At 33.3% G+C, this 13,577-nt stretch overlaps 2 long non-coding RNA genes across 2 annotated transcripts; both read left to right on the top strand.

Moving 5' to 3' along the window:
- Positions 1-20: 20 nt before the first annotated feature.
- Positions 21-1,032, top strand: LOC149482305 (uncharacterized). The gene is made up of 3 exons (XR_016316737.1): positions 21-230; positions 491-515; positions 844-1,032. It is a non-coding gene; the product is annotated as an uncharacterized LOC149482305 (long non-coding RNA).
- Positions 1,033-4,420: 3,388 nt separating this feature from the next.
- Positions 4,421-9,501, top strand: LOC149482304 (uncharacterized). Its single transcript, XR_016316763.1, has 3 exons — positions 4,421-4,737; positions 5,359-5,386; positions 9,348-9,501. It is a non-coding gene; the product is annotated as an uncharacterized LOC149482304 (long non-coding RNA).
- The last annotated feature ends 4,076 nt before the right edge of the window (positions 9,502-13,577 follow it).

Here is a 13,577-nt window from a genome sequence, read left to right as displayed (position 1 = left end):
GTGTAAAGTTGCAAACCAGTTCTTACTAAAATCAGTTTGAAGTTCCCACTGACGTCCAAGACGAGGATAAACATCGTACATGCCGTAAAGTCATCAAGTTACATCAATACAGTGAAATAACCTTCGAATACAAAATAAATTTTAATAAATAATAAAATGAAGAAGCTACTGATAGTCGTGATATCTTTGTTATTATTAGTAAACATTTGCTATGCGAGACCTATGCCGGGGTGAGTTTGACTTTTATAATAACCGTATTTATATCAGATTTCTTATTAACTCGAAATCGTCATTTTATACGTGTAAAAAATACCAGTATTTACTATGCAGTTTAATCAAAGTAACAGATGAATAATACAGATAATAAATATTATACGATTGATGTTAATAGCAAGCAATTTATATTTAAAAATATATTTTATTTGGATGTTACAGCACATTTATTTTATAAATTATATAAAAAAAATAATTGATAATTTTTGTTTTCTAGGCCCGATGACTGGGAGGAGTTTGAAGTAAGTATTTTACTATTAAATAGGAGTTAAGTATAACAAATAGAACAATAAATAGCAGTTTAAGAATGATCAGTCCCTCGTAATATAATTTACTAATTCGATGAAAGTGAGGCTGAAATCGACGTTATACTTATGTGCCTTATAATATACGCCAATTCTTCGTCATCATCGGGAATCGAACACAGAACCCCACGGTTCTAAGCTCACGCGTCACCAACAGAGTGCCAAGGATGTGGTCGTATTAAAAAAATATATTTATTGTTTCACTTCAAACATGAGATTATGACCTCGTTTCAACGTTTAAAAACTTATTAAAAACTTATTTCAGGTCGACAAAGATGGTTTTCCAAAAGGCTGGTTTTTCGGCAAGTGCGATGGCTGCAGAGTGACAAACATAGGAAATGGACGAGAAAACACTAACACGGTGTATATTAAAACATAACAAATAATATTTAAGTAAAATCTTTTAAGTATTAATATTTATTTTTTTAAATATTCATTAAATACATACTAAATATTTCAATGTTTCATTTGTAAAAAACCTTAATGTTAGTAGATAATTGTTAAATTAATGTTATGTAAAGCTCTACGTCATATAAAATAAAATTTTACAGTTCCACTTTCTTTTATTGTATCCTCGCTATCTATAGCTTTGTTTTCAATATATTTTATAAAATGTGTTCAATAATAATTATATTGATTTGCCCTGTCTTGAAATTGGAATGATGAAAACTTATCGTTTTATACTTTTATAACAATAGTCTAGTAATAGCAAGTAATATATAGTAATTTAGATGTAAGCTGCCTATTACTTAAGAAATTAATTAAATTTTAACGTATTACCAATATTAAAAACGGGGAATAACAAAATTAAAAACTGAACTAGATGCATCCTTTATTCGAGAGTATAAATTATTTTAGTTAAATACGCAGAGTACATGTAGGTACCTAGGAATTTATGAGATACTAAATGTAACAAGTAGAATAATATTGTATGTTATAAAAAATGTAACATTTTAACATAAACTAAAACGTATATACGGTGTTTATGAAAACGGATATATACAGAATATTTTTATACTACTACCTACCCCTATGGCGCTGAAACCCCGAAGTGGGTCTTGGCCTCTGAGACGTGAATCTCCATCTTTCCCGGTCCTGAGCGGTCTCCTCGATCTGTGTGGACTCGCCTATGATCTTCGCAATTACTTTTCGATGCTGCTCACTCTGTTGAAACCACCTATTGAATTATCATAATTACATACTATGATATCCAAGACGTATACAAAACGCAAGAGCTGCTATTCTTTATATTATAAGTATTTATAAGTATGTACTTCTTAAGAATATGTGACCAAGAAAAATGAGAAAAGGGTTCAAGGATACTTAAAATATAGTTTTTTTGAAATTAAAGACTGGACAGATTTGTTAGAAATTTTTAAAATGAATGAAATGGAATCATCACTACTGGACATTTTTACATTTTATAAGTATAATTTTTCACATCTGTGAATAACCAACGAACAACCAAACAACATCGAATTAATTCGATATACAATAATACAGTCGTAAGGTAAAAGCACCTAATACGGAGGTATTTCACAATATTTGAAAGTAAGTAACAAAAATAAGCATTTGCAAGTCTTTCTGAAGGTGCCAAACCACTTGATCGTTAAAAGTGGAACTTAAATTTTGTATTTCTATTGAGTCTATGTTTATTTTCATGATATTTCTTATTTTAAAAAGATATTTAAATAGTCAGGTCGATTTTCCCTAATACGGAGGTATGATCTTGGTCAGAGCCTATTACTGCGGTAGACGGCTCCTAAGTCCTAATACGGAGGGTCAGAAATTGTATTAATTGAAGTTCCGTACAAATAATATAAATGTGTTAGTAAAGTAAATTGTAAGTTTTTCTTTGGTTGACCATTGGTTTGATTACTTTGATTCACTTTTATTGTGTTTCAGTTATGCTTTTGGTTTTATCAAAAAAAAAATCACGCATATCAAATAAGAATCTACAAAAAAAAGACACAAAACTTCTTATTTATTTACGCAACCCTAAATCTGGTAATTTTATGTTCTATGAATAGGGCCGTAATAGGAGATCATATAACCTAATACAGAGTTACCTGGAAATAACTACCACCGTAATAGGAAAACTACTCGTGTTTTTAATAATCCTAATTCTGACCAATCAAAAATTCAATAAACAAGAGAATGTAAATGCTTAATCAAACGATAACAGTTTTTTGGCTCAGATGTGTAAAACTTAAATCAACAGTTATACAAAATAAATGATTTGTGATAAATTAAAATACACCTTCCTATTTTTACCCCTTCTAAGAAACAAACATTTTGTACTCAACCATTTTCATATTTAACTGGATTTCTAATTTAATAACACATACCGCAGAATATGGTTTCTAATTTATCAGATTAATAATTATTTCAACTAATCTTGGAACTAATTCAATAAGTAAATAAATTGAAAGTTATAACCGTCGAGCCGCTTTAATGATGGGGCCGCGGGTATTTGTTAGAATTCTTCCGCGACCCCCTCGGCGGCAGCCCATCTTCAGGCCAGGCGCAAGCCAAGAACAGGAAAGGTGGTTTGCCTGCTCTTCCCTCCCGTTGGCGGCATGAGCGGAACACGTCTCAAGTCGCCTCACCGCACCGGACGATGGATTACATTCCCCGTTCCACCGCCCGGCGCCCTTCGTCAAGGAGGCACGTTGCGACCGTGTAAAGCGGCCGCAACACGGCGACGACGCTCAATAAGACGTCTGCGCCGGATCGGGTCCGCGAGGATCCCTCTCGCGCACCCGCTCTGCCTCCTCTTTCTGCCCTGTATTTTCCTATTTCGGAGTTATACAACCGTATTAGGATTAATCTATTAAATTCGTATCGTATTACGGCGGTATTTTATTTCTTATTTTTTGGGTTAAAAATGACTTACAAATATGAAACAAGGTATTTAAATAGTGAGTGTAATAGTAGGAAAATGCTATAAACAATACATATACAAACCTGAACGGCTTATTAATACGAAAAACTTAGTTTATAAATACATATTAGTGTACTTACTTTTGTTGTTCCGCGCTTGTATGGAAACACCTCTCACGTCGATGCCGTTACATAGCTTGATTGATATTGTTGTGTTGTCTATGTGCTATACTTGCAAACGTTTTTTTAAGTCATGAAGTAATAAATTTGGAATAAATAGTTTACGTTTTGGTGTACTTAGAATTAATAAAACAGGAATAAAACTCGAAAATAGAAATACCACCGTAATAGGAAGCGATTTGGACTAACGCCGTATTAGGAGCTTTTACCTTAGTCGTAATAGTTGAAATTATTATTTTAGACGAGTAAGCTACCATAATTAACATCTATGAAAAACGCGAAAATGATACCATTGCACCCAACTTTTATATCCGTCGTTAGGTGGGATTCTCAAAAACTGAACGTGAACTCCAAACTGTAAATTTCATTTAAACCCCTTCATTAACGTCGCTTTCGGTGTTATCTTCTGGCATGTTTCTGAGATACAGTTAGAAAGACATACAGTAAATGTGGGCCCTTTTCAATTATTTTCTGGTATGCTAGAGGAGGCAACAGAGCAGACGTCTCACCCACAGTGCCAGAGACAGTATGTTGCCGGCCTTTCAAGTAGGATTATACTCTCTTCTTGAAGGTCCCCAGTTCATAGTCGTTTGGAAATGAGAAAGTTTGTTCCAGATATCTGTTGTACGCGGGAAGAAACATCTTTTAAAGATCGCAGTTGTAGATCGCCAACAGTCAAGGTGAGGGTGGTATTGACTATTGTTATCGATGTCGTGCTGTCTGATGGTGGAATTTTCTGCTACTTGAGAACTCTCAATAGTTCTCTTAGAACGCAGACTTATGATGTAAAAAATGGGTTTACCCTGTGTGGTTAAAAATATCTCCAAACATATTTAAACGCGAACATTATTAAATTATATTTACGTAATAACAACCAAATATCTAATTGTATTCGGCTATCACAGGAAGAAATTAGTTTTCCTGTAGTGTATATAATAAACTGTACGGGAATTGGTCCTTCATTATGTGCGGCAGACTCGCCTAATTAACCATTAAATTAAAATTATTTTATAAACAAAATCATGAAAATACTTCATATATTAGTGATAACGCTTCTTTTCTGTGTAAGTTTATTTGAAGCAAATCCTATACCAAAGTAAGTAAAAAACTGAGACGGGGAATTCCATAACAATTTTTTATGTTTATTTATTTTATTTTAAACTAGCGACCCGCCCCGGCTTCGCACGAGTGCAATGCTGATACTAAATAGTAAATACTGTATAGCGGCGGCCGGCCGGTACCGCCGCAAACGCTACGCCCCGAGATTTTTAAATCTGTAATATCTTCGAAAATATTCACTTAAATCATACGGTGTAAAGGGCCATATAGATCTATATTAAATGAACAATTTATTCAAGGTATTTAATTGGTTAAGGATTAATGCTGTATTAGTTAAAATAGCTTCGAAAATTAGCCATTATTTGTCGTAAAAAGTAAATGACAAAAAAACAAAAAAAGTAAATGACGTAAAAAGTAAACGAAACGTTGTATTTAGTATCAGCATTGCACCCGTGCGAAGCCGGGGTGGGTCGCTAGTTTCGCAATAAAAAGAAGCCTATGTCCTTTCTCGGGTATCAAAATATCTCCATAACAAATTTCATGCAAATTGGTTCAGTAGTTTAGGCCTGATTGAGTAACAGACAGACAGACATTGTTACTCTCGCATTTATAATATTAGTATGGATATGAAAAATTATTGATAATTTTTGTTTTCTAGGCCCGATGACTCGGAGGCGTTTGAAGTAGTAAGTATTTTTTTTACGAAATAGCAGTTAATTATAACAAAGAGAACAATTGTATAAATAGCAGTTTGAGAATGATCAGTCCCTCATGATATAATTTACTAATTCAATGAAATTGATATTATACTTATGTACCTTATAACAAACGCCATAAAATTATGCATGTATGGTATAAAAACAGACTTACTTACTCACGCAACTTTCTCTGCTTTCGAGCGGAAAGGAGACTATTTTTTGTGGGCCCACCAAGACTCGGTAACGTATAGTAATAAAAAAAAACGTGTAATAATATAAAATTATATTATGAATTTTGAAGCTTCGTTGTTTTACAAACGAAACCGGAATCATGAAATCGAATTAAAAAGCCTTATTTTGATATCATCCCTGCTGTAGTGCTGTCAACAAACCAAGAACAATGGCCAACATAAAAAAAACTGGAACGAAACGTTTTTATCGATAGAATGAAAATAAAACAAAAAAGCGAAAAAAATTGCCTTCAATAAACCACTTTAGAAACTGTTTTTATTCTTATTTATATGGAAGAATATGATTGATAGCGATTTTAAATCCTGTCATTTATCAAATAAAACAATTTTTTTCTACTCAGCTAAAAAAATCCGTGTAACGAAACGTTATATCTATTGGCTGCTTTGATGGAATATGTCAGATTCGGGATTCCTCCTGTCGTAGCCCCCTGCGTCAATTTGCAATGAATGTAAACAATGTTTTTTTTACCTATTTTAAAATGAAATTGCTACAACTTAAGAGCGTTTAATATTACAATTGAACATGAATAATAGAATAGCTGTGCAAATGGATACCTATCCTAATATTATGTACCTACTCCTAGTCATAAAATATCACGTACCTAAATACCTACCTACTTAACTAATAATTTCTTATTGAATCAGTTTTCCCAATCGCTAAAATCGCATCAAGGTCCAGTAATATGAGGTACACCCTGTGGGTACACCCACTTATATCTATTTTCTATAAGTACCTTCGTTGTGTCCGATTTCCGAGCTTGGAATCGTGACAATGTAGGTATATGATGTTTTCTAATATTATTAATTTAATTTAATATAATATTAAGTATATTTATTTATTCATTTATTTAAATATATTGTACCCAATGATTCGGATGGGTCACACAAGACAAATCGCTCATTATCAGTTAGTTTTTATGTAGTAATGAGGTGAATGTTTGCACACGTATTTCCAAAGATTCCGGTTAAATCATGTAAAAGTAATGTCACCACTTTAATCTGGGGACTTCAAGGAACAAATTAACACACATTTCATTAATATACGCTAAGAAATTGAGGTGGGCCTATTCTCCAAACAAAAAAAATTGTCTCCTTTATATCCCCATTTTAGAAACATATATATATGTTAGCGCGTTTAATTTAAAGATAAAATTATATTTTAAAAGTAAATCAATTGATGAACTTAATTAATTATTTTAATAATAATCAAATGGATAAAAGTATTAATAATCATTTAATTATCAAATAATAATAATATTACATGTCATATTCAAAATAACGATCAAAACAACACAAATAACACCTGCGCTGACTCACACAGTCACGCCACTCGAATAGTCGTCCTATAAATAACGGTCGTCTGCAGTTGCGAGTCATTCTTGTGCCGACTTTGGTCGAGTCAAGATGTCTAAGAAATATTATATCAGTATTTAACAGTATTTAATTACGTAATACGACCACGCTTTAACATCAGAAGTAGAAGATGAACCAGCCCTTCCTCGGAATCCTGGCAGGCTGGCACAAATTCTTCCATCATACTACGTGACAGTGTGCAACTGTCACTGTCACTATCATGACAGTATACCACTGTGGACTTCTACCTTCGAAAAAAATTGGATTGAATTGACTTCAAGTAAACAAGGATGAAGGAACTCGCACAATGTGTGTTTTCTTGTGCGTTGTGTGAAGTAAATGTTTGTGGTGTGGAATAACGGTAATGTAGTTCATCAATATTATAATGTGATGTGCAATCCGGGCGGTTGTCCAGGATATTTGAGCCTTTAATTGTGGTAAGCGAACGACGTGCTTATGTCACAAATAATAAGTTTTTGATCCCATGGAATTTGGATTCAATGCCTTCGATGGCGCCCAGTGTAAGCTATTGTGGTGATAAATTATTATTTTTCTGTATTTTGACGATTGAAAAACGCTTCTAAGCGAAGTCCATTTGAATAAATCAATATTTGAGTTTGAGTTCATCGTGTGGATGTGATGGTGTTCTATAAGGTCAGTTTGGCCGAGCGGTTATGTTTGTGTTATAATACATTGTCGTTTTGACATCACGAGATAAATTACCGTACTCATTTCAAATGAACGTACGAGAACGTTTTGTGTTATTGTTTTACTATGGCCAAGCCGGATATAACTTGTGTTTTAACTTTTAATTATGTTCCAGGACTTATGGATCACTTGAGAGTTGAGATACAGATGAGATACAGAAGCCGCTGTTCGCAGCTGGTAAAACTCGTTGAGCTATCGAATCCTATGTAAATCACAATAATACTCGACAATGATTGCTATGAAGCGAAAAGTACAAGCAATTGCTAGACTACTATTGTGTCCTATGTACTTACGTGTAAGAATAGTACCAAAGCCAAATTTAGATGACCGTGTTAGCGGTAATGGAAACTAATTATGATAATCGACTGCCACTTGTCTATACGGGTCTTCTGTGACTAGTCTGACAACTGGGCAGATAATAATACAATTGAATGCCACTTGTCTGTACGGGTCTTTTGTGACTTAGTCTTACAACTGGGCAAATAATATAATCAGATGCCACTTGTCTGTTCGGGTCTTCTGTGACTTAGGCTGGCAACTGGGCAGATAATAATAGAATCGAATGCCACTTGTCTGTACGGGTTTTCTGTGACTTAGTCTTACAACTGGGCGATAAATAATAATAACCTGATTGTCACTTGTCAGTATGGATCCAGATAGTGGTTTAGTCTGACAACTGGACAAAGAAACGAATAATAAGAATATTATGTACTTAATACAAGTCTGAATGTCACCAGCTGAAGTGAATTTATACCATTGATATTTTGAGTTTTGAATTACCGCTCAGAGCACGAGCTTTTTTCAGAATGGCCGTGTTAGCGCGTTTAATTTAAAGATAAAATTATATTTTAAAAGTAAATCAATTGATGAACTTAATTAATTATTTTAATAATAATCAAATGGATAAAAGTATTAATAATCATTTAATTATCAAATAATAATAATATTACATGTCATATTCAAAATAACGATCAAAACAACACAAATAACACCTGCGCTGACTCACACAGTCACGCCACTCGAATAGTCGTCCTATAAATAACGGTCGTCTGCAGTTGCGAGTCATTCTTGTGCCGACTTTGGTCGAGTCAAGATGTCTAAGAAATATTATATCAGTATTTAACAGTATTTAATTACGTAATACGACCACGCTTTAACATATATATATCATTGATGCACCTCTGCTATATTGACGGAGCTGAATTAAAAATATGGTATAAACTCTAGTCTGTCTCTATATACCTATGTGAAGTCCCATGTACTAGAAGTATTACCTATGCATAGTGCATACCAATAGTTTATTAATCAATTTTCTTCAGAGACAAGTAGGTAATTAGCCTTCAGTGCCTGCACATTTTTTTTCGTCATCATCGGGAATCAAACAAAGAACTCCACGGTTCTGAGCTCACGCGCCACCCACTGTGCCAAAGAGGCGGTCTTATTAAAAAAATATTAAAATATAATGAAAAATTAAATGACATTAGTGTACAAATGTTACTATTAAATTAAATATTCCCCATTGTTTAGTACTTATCTTTAATATAAAAATGAATCGAAATTTTTTATCTTAAAAATGAACCATAAAAAGCATTTAACTGATTATTTAAAAATAATAAATGTATACAATCTTATTTCAGCATGTCAAAGATGGTCCTCGTGGCTGGGATGGCTGGATCGACACATGCGATAACTGTTCTGTGACAAACGTAGGAAATGGACAATATAACACTAACACGATCTTTATGAAAATTAAAAAATAATATAATAGTTAAATACATTACATACTAAATATTTTAATGTTTCATTTAAATAATAAACCTTAATGTTAGTAGATATAAATGTTAAATTAAATCTACTCATACGCTGTCGCGCGAGATAATAGGTACGTAGTTAATATGCTCGTGTTTAATTCTTATCTCGTGATAAAAATAACATTTAAACATGGAACAGTGTGAATGTGGTGAATATCAGTATCAGTGCAAAAATATACTTACTTTAGTTATATAAAACATCCTCATTGACTACATTTATCTTTGGTTTTTCTTGTAATGCTGTTGTACAGTGTACATCTATAATAGGGTCAAGCATTAGAATATTCTTACTTTGTATTTATTTTTAAGGAATGATGCTCGATCTGTCGATGTACCCCAATAAATAAATAAATGTTATTAATGTATAGCACTACGTCATCTATACATATAATAAATCTGTAGAAGGGTCAATTCTGTACATTGAAAATATTGAAAAAATAAATAGCAGGGGGTGTTACTGGATCGATACAAAACCCAAATATATGATTAAAAAATTTTTTGTCTGTCTGTCTGTCTGTCTGTATGTGAAGACATCACGTGAAAACTAACGGTTCGATTTCGATGAAACTTGGTATAATTATACATTATTATCCTGTGCGTAAAATAGGATACTTTTTATTCTGGAAAAATACGTAGCAAAAAAATAATCTTAATTTTTCAGTTTTATCCATAGACGTTGTTCTGTAGAACCGCGAACACACGTTGGGTATTATTATAGGCCTAGCCGTATTTGGGTCCAATAGATATTTATAAGATGTTATTGTCAGAGTTACTCAAAATGGAGAAATAAACCATCCACGCGAAGACCCACATCCGCGCGGACGGAGTCGCGGGCGGAAGCTAGTATAAAATAAAAATTTTCAGTTCCACTTTCTTTTATTAAATTTCATCGCTATCTATAGCTTTGTTTTCAATATATTGTATAAAATGTGTTCACTAATATTTATAGTGATTTGATATTTATCTTGAAAAAGGCCATAAATTAAAAGATTGAAGGAAATTTATCGTTTTATATTTTAATAACATAGTCAGTTATGTTAACTGCCTATTACTTAAGAAGTTTATAAAATTTTAAAGTATTATCAATATTAAAAACTGAACAACATGCTTTATTCGAGAGTATAAATTATTTTAGTACCTAAAATACGCAGAGTACCTACAAGTACCTAGGAGTTTATTATATTATACTAAATGTAACAAGTAGAATAATATTGTATGTTATAAAAAATGTAACATTTTAACATTAACTAAAACGTAGGTAAGTATATAAGGCGTTTATGAAACCTATTTCTACCGGGTACACTTTGGTGAGTGCGCTGCGGAATTGCACGACCTAAATAATATATTTTATAATTCCGCCATCCCCGTTTTTCCATCGTTCGTCGAGGCGCACAGATTATAGGCATCGCCACATGGTTGACGTTCCATGTACCCGGACAAAGCGGTTCGGATCGTCATTCTTTATTCGAACCGCTAGGGACTGGAACATGCTTCCTGAATCTGTGTTCCCCGATGAGTACAATATGGAGGTCTTCAAGAGGAGAGTGAACAGGTACATTCTAGGGCAGCGCGCTCCATCTTAGGCCACATCTCAGCTTACCATCAGGCGAGGTCGTGGCCAAGCGCTCCCCTATTGTACTGTAAAAAAAAACCTATAAATACAGAATATTTATAGTTATTGTTAAAGTCTAGCCTGGTTTATTTATTTATTTATTTATTTTGAAAACTACACAGCTTACAGTTTGACTTACTCTACTTATATCTATGATACAATACGCCAATTACGAGTTTTACAATTATTATCAATTACATGTATATTTAAAACAGTAACTTATTAAAGAGTGGTGAGTTGTGTGTGTGGGTGAGTGCGTGCGTGCGTTTGGGTATGTTTGTGTGTATATATGTGTGTGTGCAGGATTAAAATGTGTTAAGTACGTTAGATAATATTTTAATTACATTGGTTTTAAAACGATTGCGAGGGCTGTTAAATATGTCAAGAGTAGAAAATTTTTGATTGTATATCGAAGGCAGGCGATTAAAGAGTGAGTTCTTCATATATTGGTTTTTTGTACGTGGTATAAAGAATAAAGGAGTATTACGTGTTCGAGTTAGAGGGGTGTTAAAATATATATTTTCTGTTAATTGGGGGCAGTCTAGTTTGTTGTTTAGGAGATCATAAAGAAACATAATATCTGAAAGAGTACGTCTGTCTTCGAGAGTATTCATTTTAAAGAAAATGCAGGATTCTTTGTAGTCCTTAAAGTTATGTTTTGCTTTAAAACTAAGATGCTTCATAAATATCTTTTGTATTTTTTCAATTTTGTCTATATATTTTTTAAAAAATGGTCGCCATATTATACTTCCATATTCTAATATGCTTCTGACGTAACTATGATAAAGCATTTTTAAACACTGAGGGTTTTTAAAAGGTTGACTTGTTCTTAGGATGAAACCAAGGGATTTGTATGCTTTACTGGACATGTACTCAATATGGGCGTCGAAGAAACATTTATCGTCCAGAAGGATGCCGAGATCCTTTACTGAAGTTGTTCTATTAATTAACTGATTATTGATACTATATTCGAATAAAATAATGTTACGTTTACGAGAAAAGCTTATGGTTTGGCATTTTTGAATGTTTACACCGATGTTATTAATTTTAAAATATTCTCCGAGATTATCTAGATCAGATTGGAGTAGATTACAATCGGCGGTACAAGATACTTTACGGAAAATTTTGTTATCATCGGCATACAGTAAGCAATTTGAGTTCTTAATACAATGTGTTATATCGAAAAGGAAAATGTTAAAGAGTAAAGGTGATATATGGGATCCTTGTGGAACTCCGGAGGTGACGTTTATGAAGTTAGATTTATGACTTCCTATGACTACTGCCTGACGACGGTTTCTAATATAAGATATTACCCATCTATGAAGATTACCCTTAATACCTACAGCATTTAGTTTCCCGGCGAGAACATTATGGTCTACTCTATCGAAAGCCTTTTCGAGATCGGTATAAATGACGTCAATCTGAGCGCCGTCACTTATGTTAGTTAGTAAATAGTTAGTCAATTCTGAAAGGTTTGTGTTAACACTCCGAGACTTAAAAAATCCATGCTGAGATGAAGGAAGACATTGCTTACAATAGCTATACATAAAATCATTAACTATACTGTCCATAATTTTACCGAAAATATTTAAAATTGATATACCCCTGTAGTTAGTAATTTCATTTTTTGAACCTTTTTTAAAAATGGGGATTACACGTGCATCTTTCCATTGTTTGGGGTAGATACCTTCATCCAAAGATCGTTGAAAAATCAATTTTAAGGGAACAGCAAGCCCGTTTACGCATTTTTTAACAAATATAGCAGGAATCCCGTCTAAGCCTGCGCCCTTTTTACTATCTAGTTTTTTAACCGCATTTGTTATCAGTTTATCTGAAATTTTAATTGAATTAATTACGTTAGAATGGGGCTCCTCTGCGTATGGTTTAGGATCGTAGGAAGAAGATTGTATGAATACGCTTTGGAAAAAGCTATTAAAAGCGTTACATATATCTGCACCACAAGAATAAGTCACTCCATTATATACCATACGACATGGCAAGCTGTTGTTTTTGCGTTTGTTATTTACAAAACTCCAAAACTCTTTAGGATTATGAATTATTTCTTTTTCGCACCTATTAATATAATTTTTAGGGTTCCGTAGCCAAAATGGCAAAAACGGAACCCTTATAGTTTCGTCATGTCCGTCTGTCCGTCTGTCCGTCTGTCCGTCTGTCACAGCCGATTTACTCGGAAACTATAAGTACTACAGTGATGAAATTTGATGGGAATATGTGTTGTATGAACCGCTACAAAAATATGACACTAAATAGTAAAAAAAAGAATTGGGGGTGGGGCCCCCCATACATGTAACTGAGGGATGAAATTTTTTTTTTCGATGTACATACCCGTGTGGGGTATCAATGGAAAGGTCTTTTAAAATGATATAAAGTTTTCTAAAAAACATTTTTCTTAAAGTGAACGGTTTTTGAGATATCAGCTCTCA

Source organism: Colias philodice, chromosome 15, assembly GCF_061535455.1.
Source record: "Colias philodice isolate Cphi_HAF_F1 chromosome 15, ilColPhil1 Martin Lab GWU primary, whole genome shotgun sequence".
Classification (NCBI taxonomy): Eukaryota; Metazoa; Arthropoda; class Insecta; order Lepidoptera; family Pieridae; genus Colias; species Colias philodice.
This window is presented reverse-complemented; position numbering and strand designations above follow the sequence as displayed.